The sequence below is a fragment of the Arachis ipaensis genome, chromosome B3, assembly GCF_059453495.1.
Source record: "Arachis ipaensis isolate K30076 ecotype BB chromosome B3, ASM5945349v1, whole genome shotgun sequence".
NCBI classification, from domain to species: Eukaryota; Viridiplantae; Streptophyta; class Magnoliopsida; order Fabales; family Fabaceae; genus Arachis; species Arachis ipaensis.
In genome coordinates this window covers 43011110-43023308 of record NC_142438.1, presented here as the reverse complement: position 1 = coordinate 43023308, position 12199 = coordinate 43011110, and positions in this window count along the sequence as shown.

The window sequence follows — 12199 nt, the reverse complement described above, 5'->3', positions numbered from 1 at the left end:
CCTTCTTGTAGGGTGACATGTCATCTCAAATTAGTCAGAAAAAAGATCATAACTCCATACTCTGAGACTCCACAATTGCAAAAGCAATAGGAAGGATATTGCAGTTGTTGTCTTGTGCCACTGCAATACGCAACACACTACCGTAATTGCCATACAAGTGCATGCCATCAACATAAACAAACGACTTGCAATGCTTGAAGGCCACAACACATGAAGAGAAGGCCCATAATACTTTGTCGAACATGCTACAGTTGTGAACAATAAGGTGCCCATCAAAGTAAGGTAAGGCCCTGAGCTCACATATTGTTCCGGGACGACAACTCTACAGTGCTTGTAGCAGCTTCAGCACCTTGTTGTATGACTCCTCCCAGTCCCCGTATATCTGCGCAATTGCCTTTTGCTTCGCTATCCAAACCTTTCTATACGAGGATTTGAAGTGATAGCTTTGCCAAACTGCACCCTGTGGGACAGGGATGCTGACGAATAGGTTGGACTGTATCAACGACAGGATGACATTGCAGATGAGGCTGCTGTCCAACTGTCGATAGTCTTGGGACATGGTGGGTGCTACACACGTATGGGCTCCACCAACCCTCCGGACTTTCCTGATGAAATAAAACATTCATGGTTGGAAACTACACCAGATATAACAATCATAAATGAGTAAATACGCCACAATTAAACTTGACCTCCCCAGTATCCGAGGTTCTGTCAGAGGGCTACATGGAGACTCCAGGGACATCCAGTTGCAGCTTGGCGGTAATGAACATGGTATTTTAATTAGTTTGATTTGACTACTCAGTACTCAGCACTTCTGCGAATGCTATCGTTCTTCACACCCTGCATTACTACATCTATGCTTTTGAATCTGTGGCCGACCTGAAACTCCACCCCACTGTCTAGGTTGTAATCATCTTTCCTGGTGTTGAAAAACAGAGATTTCTCATGCATTGCGTCCAGATTCAATGCATGATAGTGACTTGGTACATCTGATAGCGTCTGAATCGGGAGGGGGGAGGCAAAACATAGCACACCGCTATCTCGGCCGGCATCTCTAGTACAAACTCTTTCTCATCGTCATCTTCAGAAGAACCACCGTTGTTGCTATCTGCAACATACTCTTCGTCGGAGTCTTCATCATCCACGTCCATGTCTTCTACTGAACAAGCAACATGAATAAGTGGTGATGTGAAAGGTAGGTCATCCTCCACAAAGGTCGAGTGGACGGATCCACTGCCACCAACATCACCAACCTCCGCAGAAAGTTTCATCACTTATTCTGCCATGATTCTTCCATGAATATCAAACATGAGGAGTACTTGCTGGTCGCCAGGGAGCCGAAACAGATGAAACCAAAAAACTCAATTTTTTCCAGCAGTGCTAGCAATCTCTTTTCTTCCAATCTCTTTTCTCCCTATACCACCAAGGTTACTCAATAGCAGACTATTTAACTTGGACAAGGAACTTACTCGCTGAGTGTGCAACAGTAACGGATTATCACACTCAAATATCATCCCATTGTCACTGTTTCTCATACGCCAATTGGGATACACACAAACAACCACATATCCGCTACTACTGGACATTTTTGTCTATTTTTTGGAAGAAAAACGAAGGAAAAAAAGAACTAAAATGTATGTGGAGAATACCAAGGGTTGCACATCCTTTTATAGCTGTTGAAAATTTACCACGTATTTCGTTTACAGTATAAACGAGATAAGTGCACGTATCTCATTTATACTGTAAACAAGATATACACGTGCCACTCGCTTGTCTTATCTCGTTTATACTGTAAACGAGATAAGACATACTATGTACTTTCGTAATTATTTTTAAAATTATTTATTTTAGTAAATAAAATATTTTTTAATTTATTTAAATAAAAAATCCTAAAAATATAAGATAATTTTTTTCTTTTTATATATTAAATATAAATGTTAAATATGTTATTATTTTGATATTACGAAGAAAAAGCAAAAAAATTTTAAAAAATGAATATAAAAATAAATATATAAAATTTTTTTAAAAAATATAAAGATTTGAGAATACGATATTAAATTAATTAAATAAAAATATAAGTGAGCTAAATAATTGGTACTTGAACCTATTAGGTGGAAAAAAATAATCGCATGTCAAACCATTAAATCATATATGTTGTAAAATAAATAAAGATGTACTAAATATAAAATAAAGATGTGTAAATACATATATGAATTATTGATATTGAGCTAATTATATATATAAGGAGAGAGAGAAGTATTCAGTATAAAGAGAGAGTGAATGTTTGTTCTTATTGATGTGTATTATTCTTCATACCAGACTCTCTATTTATAGGCGTACAAAAGTTAAAGTTTTAGATGCAATTAACTTCAGTCTTCCTTTGATAGTTTAATCTTTTCACTTGGAAAAATTAGCTGTCCAAACATTAACGGGCATCCACCTCATGCCTTATCACAACACTCCCCCTTGGATGACCATTCAAGATTATGTCTCGTTAAAACCTTACTAAAGAAAAATCCATTGGGAAAAAAACTTTAGTAAAGGAAAAAGAGTACAATATCCTTTGTGATAGGGACTGCCTCGTTAAAAACCTTGTCAAGAAAAACCCAATAGAAAAAAACCTGACCAAGGAAAAAAGAGTAGAGTCTCCCTCTCTTGTCGACATTATTTAATATCTCGAAATCGGCGCATTCCAATCTGATGTACCAATCTTTCAAAGGAGGATTTTGGGAGTGACTTTGTAAATAAATATGCCAGATTATCACTTGAGCGGATCTGTTGGATATCAATTGTCCCTTGATTTTGAAGATCACGAGTGAAGAAGAATTTGGAAGAAATATGTTTTGTTCTATCACCTTTGATATATCCGCCTTTAAGTTGAGTAATGCATGCTGTATTATCTTCAAACAGGATAGTTAGAGCTATCTTCTAATCAATTAGTTCACATGATGACAGAATATATTGGATCAAACTCCTGAGCCAAAAATACTCGCGACTAGCTTCATGTATCGCTAGTATTTCAGCATGATTAGAGGAGGTTGCTGCTATCGTCTGTTTCGTGGACCTCCATGATATAGCTATACCACCATATGTGAACAGGTATCATGTTTGAGATTTTCCTTTGTGTGGATCAGACAAGTATCCTGCATCTGCATAGCCAATTAGTTATGACTTGGATCCACAGTGATAAAACAATTCCATATCAACCATTCCATGAACATATCGAAAGATTTGCTTGATTCCAATCCAATGTCTTCTGGTTGGAGAGGAACTATACATTGCTAGTAAATTCACCGCAAATGATATGCCAGGTCGTGTATTATTAGTAAGATACATTAACGCTCTAATGACACTAAGATATGATACTTCAGGACCAAGGATATCTTCATTCTCTTCTTTAGGACGAAATTAATCCTTTTCCACGTCCAAAGATCTTACAATCATTGGGGTACTTATTGGACGTGACTTATTCATATAAAATCTCTTCAAAATCTTTTCTGTATATGTTGTTTGATGAATAAAGATCTCATTTTTGTATGCTCGATCTGCAGGCCGAGACAAAATTTAGTATTTCCAAAATCTTTCATCTCAAACTCTTCTTTTAGAGTTTTTATAATTGTTGGAATCTCTTCAGGAATTCCAATGATATTTAAATCATCAACATACACAGTAATTATAATGAATCCAGATGTAGATTTCTTTATGAAAACACATGGGTAGATATCATCATTCTTGAATCCATTTTTGGCCAGATACTCAGTAAGACGATTATATCACATTCGTCCAGATTGCTTTAGACCATATAAAGATCTTTGCAATTTGACTGAGTATAATCCTTGTGAATATTCGATGGTTTAGATATCTTTAATCCTTCAGGGACTTTCATATACATATCACGATCTAATGAGCCGTATAAGTAGGCTGTTACCACATCCATTAAATGCATATGTAGTTTATGATATGCAGATAAACTGACCAAATAACGCAATTTTATCACATTTACTACAGGGGAATACGTTTCTTCATAATCTATACTGGGCCTCTGTACCTTGTGCTACAAGTCAAGTTTTGTAGCGTACAACTTCATTTTTCTCATTTCGTTTTCTCACAAATACCCATCGGTATCCAACAGGTTTTACATCTTCTGGTGTACAGACTACAGGTCCAAAGACTTCACATTTTGCAAGTGAGCCTAACTCAGCCTTCATAGCTTCTTCCCATTTTGGTCAATCATTTCTTTGTCGACATTCTTCGACTGATCTTGGTTCAAGATCCTTACTTTCATGCATGATATTCAATGCCATATTATATGCAAATATTTCATTAACAATTGTCTTATTTCGGTCCCATTTCTCTCCTGTAAAGACATAATTTATCGAGATCTCACCATTTTCACAATTTTCAGGTACCTGAACATCTTCTGGCATTAAAATTATATCAGAATTTTGAAAAACTGCAGGTGTCTCTACTATATCTTTTTCAACAGGAATAGTATTTATCTTTTTTCTTTTTCGAAGATTTTTGTCTTTGGAACCGACAGGCCTACCACGCTTTTGGCGTGAATTTGTTTCAGTGGCTATTTGTCCGACTGGAACACCAATTCGAATTGGGACATTTTCCGCTGGTATATAAGATTTGGTTATCCTCTTTATATCAGAAAATGCATCAGGCAATTCATTTGCTATTCTTTGTGAATGTATAATCTTTTGAACTTCTAGTTCACAATGCCCTAATCGAGGATTTAAATGCGTCAAGGATGATGCATTCCAATTAAGTTCCTTTTCAGGAAGCTTATTCTCTCCCCCTAATATTGAAATTTTTGATTTATCAAAATGACAATTCGTAAACCGGGATTTAGTACATCTCCAGTGTGTATCTCAATATACCTCACTATAGAGGGAGAATCATATCCAACATATATCCCTAATTTTCTTTGGGGTACAATTTTGGTGCGAGAAGGTGGTGCAATGGGAACATATATTGCACACCTGAATATTCTTAAATGGGAAACATTTGGCTGCTGGCCAAAAGATAATTGCATAGGAGAGAATCGATGGTAACTCGTTGGCCTCAAACGAATAAGTGCTGCAGCATGTAAAATAGCATGCCCCCAAGCCGAAGTTAGGAGATTTGTTCTTATAAGTAAGGGTCTAGCAAGTAATTGGAGGCATTTAATAAGTGATTCTGCTAATTCATTTTGTGTGTGAACATGAGCTACTGGATTTTCAACACTTATTCCATTGGCCACACAATAAGCATCAAAAGCTTGAGAAGTAAATTCACCAGCATTATCAAGACGAATTGCTTTGATTGGATTTTCTGGAATTTGTGCTTTTAATCGAATATTTTTAGCAAGTAATCTCGCAAATGCCAGGTTGCGAGAAGACAATAAGCACACATGTGACCATCTCGAAGATGCGTCTATTAGGACCATAAAATATCTAAAAGATCCACATGGTGGATGAATAGGTCCACATATATCGCCTTGAATCCTTTCTAGGAATTCATGGGACTCAAATCCAATCTTTACTGGTGATGGCCTTAAAATTAACATTCCCTGAGAACATGCAGGATAATAAAATTCCCTAGATTTAACAATCTTCTAGTTCTTTAGTGAATGTCCATGGGAGTTTTCAATAATTCTCTCCATCATGGTTGTTCTCGGATGACCCAATCGGTCGTGCCAAGTTATGAATTCATTTGGGCTAGTAAACTTTTGGTTTACAATGGCATGTGATTCAATTGCACTAATTTTGGTATAACCCAGATGAGAGTGAGGGTAATTTTTCTAATATAACCTTTTTATTTAAATCATGAGTTGTGATACATAAGTACTCATGATTTCCCTCATTCATTGTCTCAATATGATATCCATTTTGGCAAATATCTTTGAAACTCAACAAGTTTCTTAGAGACTTCATAGACAATAGTGCATTATTTATTATGAATTTTGTTCCTCCGGGAAACAAAATTCTAGCTCTTCCAGAGTCTTCTATCACATTTCCTGAGCCAATAATAGTATTAACATATTCCTCTTTTGGCACAAGATGGGTAAAATATATATCACTTTTGAGAATGGTGTGCGAACTTGCACTCTCCACAAGGCATACATCTTCATTATAAGACCTTACCATTTTATTCAAAGATAAATAATAATAAAATGAGTAGTAATACATACACAGTCAAATTGAATTCTTGATTGAAATTATTTTTCTAAGAAACACTGTCCAAATCTTCAATGCAAACACAATCGCCGCTAATTTCAAGTCATGAGTTGGGTAATTTACCTCATGCGGTCTCAGCTTACGCATTGCATCAACACGCAACCCAAACCCTTCAGTGACGCATCACAATATACTTCAAACGGTTCATGCAAATCTAGTAAGATTAGAACAGGCGCTGAAGTTAACTTCTACTTCAAAGTTTGAAAACTTTCTTCACACTCTGACGTCCATACAAAAGGCACATCTTTCCTTGTTAACTTAGTCATCGGCAGTGCTATCCGGGAGAATCCTTCAATGAATCTCCGGTAATATCCAGCCAAGCCCAAGAAACTCCTAACTTTCGTCACCGTCGTCGGTCTTTCCCATTCCATCACCGCTTCTACCTTAGAAGGATCCACCGCTATTCCTCCTTTGCTTACCACATGACATAAGAACTTTACTTCCTCCTTCCAGAACTCGCACTTCGACAACTTAGCATACAATTTCCGCTCCTTCAAGATTTACAATACAATCCACAAGTGTTCCTCATGCTCCCTTGCCGTCTTAGAATAAACCAAGATATCATCTATGAAAATCACCACGAATTTGTCCAAAAAGGGACGAAAGACTCTGTTCATGTAATTCATGAAAATAGCAGGTGCATTCGTTAACCCAAAGGACATTACTACAAACTCGTAGTGTCCATAGCATGTCCTAAACGCAGTTTTAGGGATATCATCCTCTTTCACCCTTATCTGATGGTAACCGGATCTCAAACCAATCTTGGAAAATACTTCAGCTCCTTGCAGTTGATCCATCAAGTCATCTATCCTTGGCAGCGGGTACTTATTCTTCACCGTCACTTTGTTCAACTGTCGGTAATTGGTGCACGAATTATAAATCACACTTTTCACAACTCGTACCACTAACCAGCAAGTGCACTGGGTCGTCCAAGTAATACCTTACGTGAGTAAGGGTCGATCCCACGGAGATTGTTGGCTTGAAGCAAGCTATGGTTATTTTGCAATTCTTAGTCAGGAAATTAATAATAAAGATGGTTGGGTTTATAAAGAGTAATTAACATAAAATAAATAATACTTGTTATGCAGTAATGGAGAACAGATTGAGGATTTAGAGATGCTCTGTCTTCCGAATCTCTGCTTTCCTACTGTCTTCTTTTACATGCACGCAAGGCTCCTTCCATGGCAAGCTGTATGTTGGTGGATCACCGTTGTCAATGGCTACCATCCGTTCTCTCAGTGAAAATGGTCCAAATGCGCTGTCATCGCACGGCTAATCATCTGTCGGTTCTCACTCATGTTGGAATAGGATCCATTGATCCTTTTGCGTCTGTCACTATGGCCAGCACTCGTGAGTTTGAAGCTCGTCATAGTCATCCCATCCTAGATCCTACTCTGAATACCACAGACAATGTTTAGATTTTTCGGATCCCAGGAATAACCGCCAATAATCCTAGTCTATACCACGAATACTCTGATCATGAACCAAGAGGCTAAGAGATACACACTCAATCTAAGGCAGAACGGAAGTGGTTGTCAGGCACGCGTTCATAGGTTGAGAATGACGATGAGTGTCACGGATCATCACATTCATCACGGTTAAGTACAAGCGAGTATCTTAGAACAGAAACAAGCGTGATTGAATAGAAAATAGAAGTAATTGCATTAATTCATCGAGACACAGCAGAGCTCCTCACCCCCAACCATGGGGTTTAGAGACTCATGCCATCAGAAATACAATATGAAACGTGTAAAAATGTCATGAGGTGTAAAATAAATCTCTAAAAGTTGTTTAAATACTAAACTAGTAACCTAGGTTTACAGAAAATGAGTAAACTACGATAGATAGTGCAGAAATCCACTTTCTGGGGCCCATTTGGTGCGTGCTAGGGCTGAGACTTGAGCTTTACACGTGCCTAGGCTGTTTCTGGAGTTAAACGCTAGGTTGTAACCTGTTTTGGGTGTTTAACTCCAACTTGTAACCTGTTTCTGGCGTTTAACGCCAGAATGGAACATGGAACTGGCGTTAAACGCCAGTTTACGTCATTTATCTTTGAGCAAAATATGGACTATTATATATTGCTGGAAAGCCCTGGATGTCTACTTTCCAACGCAATTGAGAGCGCGCCATTTGGGCTCCTTTAGCTCCAGAAAATCCATTTCGAGTGCAAGGAGGTCAGAATCCAACAGCATCTGCAGTTCTTTTTCAGCCTCTGAATTAGATTTTTGCTCAGGTCCCTCAATTTCAGCCAGAAAATATCTGAAATCACAGAAAAATACACAAACTCATAGTAAAGTCCAGAAATGTTAATTTTTCATAAAAACTAATAAAAACATAGTAAAAACTATCTAAATCATACTAAAAACTACCTAAAAATAATGCCAAAAAGCGTATAAATTATTCGCTCATCACAACACCAAACTTAAATTGTTGCTTGTCTCCAAGTAACTGAAAATCAAATAGGATAAAAAGAAGAGAATATACTATAAATTCCAAAATATCAATGAAACTTAGCTCCAATTAGATGAGCGGGACTAGTAGCTTTTTGTCTCTGAATAGTTTTGGCATCTCACTTTATCCTTTGAAGTTCAGAATGGTTGGCATCTATAGGAACTCATAATTCAGATAGTGTTATTGATTCTCCTAGTTCAGTATGTTGACTATTGAACACAGCTACTTTATGAGTCATGGCCGTGGCCCTAAGCACTTTGTTTTCCAGTATTACCACCGGATACATAAATGCCACAGACACATAACTGGGTGAGCCTTTTCAGATTGTAACTCAGCTTTGCTAAAGTCCCCAATTAGAGGTGTCCAGGGTTCTTAAGCACACTCTTTTTTTTTTGCTTTGAACCTCGACTTTAACCGCTCAGTCTCAAGCTTTTCACTTGACACCTTCACGCTACAAGCACATGGTTAGGGACAGCTTGGTTTAGCCGCTTAGGTCGGGATTTTATTCCTTTGGGCCCTCCTATCCATTGATGCTCAAAGCCTTGGATCCTTTTTATTACCCTTGCCTTTTGGTTTAAAGGGTTACTGGCTTTTTTGCTCTTGACTTTTGGTTTAAAGAGCTGTTGACTTTTTCTGCTTGCTTTTCCTTTTTCTTTCTTTTATAAATTTTTTTTCGCAAGCTTTGTTCTTCACTGCTTTTTCTTGCTTTAAGAATCAATTTTATGATTTTTCAGATTATCAATAACATTTCTCCTTTTTCGTTATTCTTTCAAGAGCCAACAATTTTAACATTCATAAACAACAAATTCAAAAGACATATGCACTGTTCAAGCATTCATTCAGAAAGCAGAAAGTATTATCACCACATCAAAGTAATTAAGCTAATCTCAAGGATGAATTTGAAATTCATGTACTTCTTGTTCTTTTGTAATTAAAGCATTTTTCATTTAAGAAAAGGTGATGGATTCATAGGACATTCATAGCTTTAAGACATAGACACTTGAACATTAATGATCATGTAATAAAGACACAAACATGAATAAACATAGAGCATAGTAAATGAAAAACAGAAAAATAAAGAACAAAGAAATTAAAGAACGGGTCCACCTTAGTGATGGCGGCTAGTTCTTCCTCTTGAAGATCTTATGGAGTGCTTTAGCTCCTCAATGTCTCTTCCTTGCCTTTATTGCTCCTTCCTCATGGTTCTTTGATTTGCAGTCAAATGCTCTACCACTGAACTATGGACCTTTGAGATGAACCTCTCCATCTCCCATGACTCGGAGGTGGAAGCGACTGCCTTCCTTTTCCTCTTTCTAGAGGTTTCTCCGGCCTTAGGTGCCATAAATGGTTATGGAAAAACAAAAAGCAATGCTTTTTTCCACACCAAACTTAAAAGGTGTGCTCGTCCTCGAGCAAAAGAAGAAAGAAGGGAATGGAAGGAGAAGTGGAGGAGATGGAGGTGTGTGAATGGGTGGGTCTGGGAGGGGAATGGTTTGAATTTGAATGGTGAGGTAGGTGGGGATCCTGTGGGATCTACTGATCCTGAGAGGTCAAGGACTTATCATCCCTGCTCCATTGAGGCGTGCAAAAACGCCCTTAGTGTGCAATCCTGGCGTTTAACGCCAGACTGCTGCTTGTTTTTGGCGTTAAACGCCAGCTTTTCTCCCTTTCTTGGCGTTAAACGCCAACTTGATGCTCTGTTCTGGTGTTAAACACTAGTCTGGTGCTTGTTTCTGGTGTTTAACGCCAGCTTGATGCTTCTTTCTGGCGTTAAACGCCAGTCTGATGCTTCTTACTGGCGTTTAAATGCCAGTAAGCTCTTCCTCCAGGGTGAGCTATTTTTAATGCTGTTTTTCATTCTGTTTTTTATTTTTCAGTTGTTTTTGTGACTTCATATGATCATCAACCTAAAGAAAGCATAAAATAGCAATGGAAAATAAATAGATATAATTAAATAACATTGGGTTGCCTCCCAAGAAGCGCTTCTTTAATGTCAATAGCTTGACAGTGAGCTCTCATGGAGCCTCACAGATAATCAGAGCATGGTTGGGGCCTCTAAACACCAAACTTAGAGTTTAGTTGTGGCCTCTCAACACCAAACTTAGAGTTTGGTTGTGGCCTCCCAACACCAAACTTAGAGTTTGAATGTGGAGGTTTTGTTTGACTCTGTATTGAGAGAAGCTTTTCATGCTTCCTCTCCATGGTTACAGAAGAAGAACCTTGAGTCTTATAGTTTGCAATGTCTGCAAGCCACAGAGCTTCCTGAATAGCAAACAATTGCTCATCCGGAAAGGTTTCAGAGATCTCAGTAAGAGGGAGGGACGCTCCTGCTACTGGTTCTATCCGGGACAGGTGATCAGCTACTTGATTCTCTATCTATTTTCTGTCTCGTATTTCTATATCAAACTCTTGCAGAAGCAACACCCATCTTATGAATCTGGGTTTTGAATTCTGCTTTGTGTGGAGATATTTTAAAGCAGCGTGGTCAGTGTACACAATCACTTTTGATCCCACTAAATAAGATCTGAACTTGTCAATGGCATAAACCACTGCAAGCAACTCCTTTTCTGTGGTTGTGTAATTCTTCTGTGCATCATTCAAAACACGGCTAGCATAGTAAATGACGTGCAAAAGCTTGTTATGCCTCTGTCCCAATACTGCACCAATGGCATGGTCACTAGCATCACACATTAGTTTAAATGGTAATGTCCAGTCTGGTACAGAAATGACAAGTACTGTGACCAACTTAGCCTTCAGAGTCTCAAAGGCCTGCAAACACCCTGTGTTAAAGACAAATGGTATGTCAGCAGCTAGCAGATTGCTCAGAGGTTTTGCGATTTTTGAAAAATTCTTTATAAACCTCCTATAGAATCCTGCATGCCCCAGAAAGCTTCTGATTGCCTTAACATTGGTGGGTGGTGGTAATTTTTCAATTACCTCTACCTTAGCTTGATCCACCTCTATTCCCTTGTTTGAAAATTTATGCCCAAGGACAATTCCTTCAGTCACCATAAAGTGACATTTTTTTCAATTTAAAACCAGGTTAGTCTCTTGGCATCTTTTCAGAACAAGTGCTAGATGGTTAAGACAGGAGTTAAATGAGTCTCCAAATACTGAGAAGTCATCCATGAAGACTTTCAGAAATTTCTCTACCATATCAGAGAAGATAGAGAGCATGCACCTCTGAAAGGTTGCAGGTGCATTGCACAGACCAAAAGTCATTCTTCTGTATGCAAATACTCCAGATGGACATGTAATGTTGTTTTCTCTTGGTCCTGAGAATCTACTGCAATTTAGTTGTATCCTGAATAGCCATCCAAAAAGTAGTAGTATTCATGACCTGCTAGTCTCTCCAGCATCTGGTCTATGAATGGTAAAGGAAAATGATCCTTCCTGTTGGCTGTATTGAGCCTTCTGTAGTCAATACACATACGCCACCCTGTAACTATTCTTGTAGGAACCAGTTCATTCTTTTCATTATGAACCACTGTCATTCTTCCCTTCTTAGGGACAACAAGGACAGG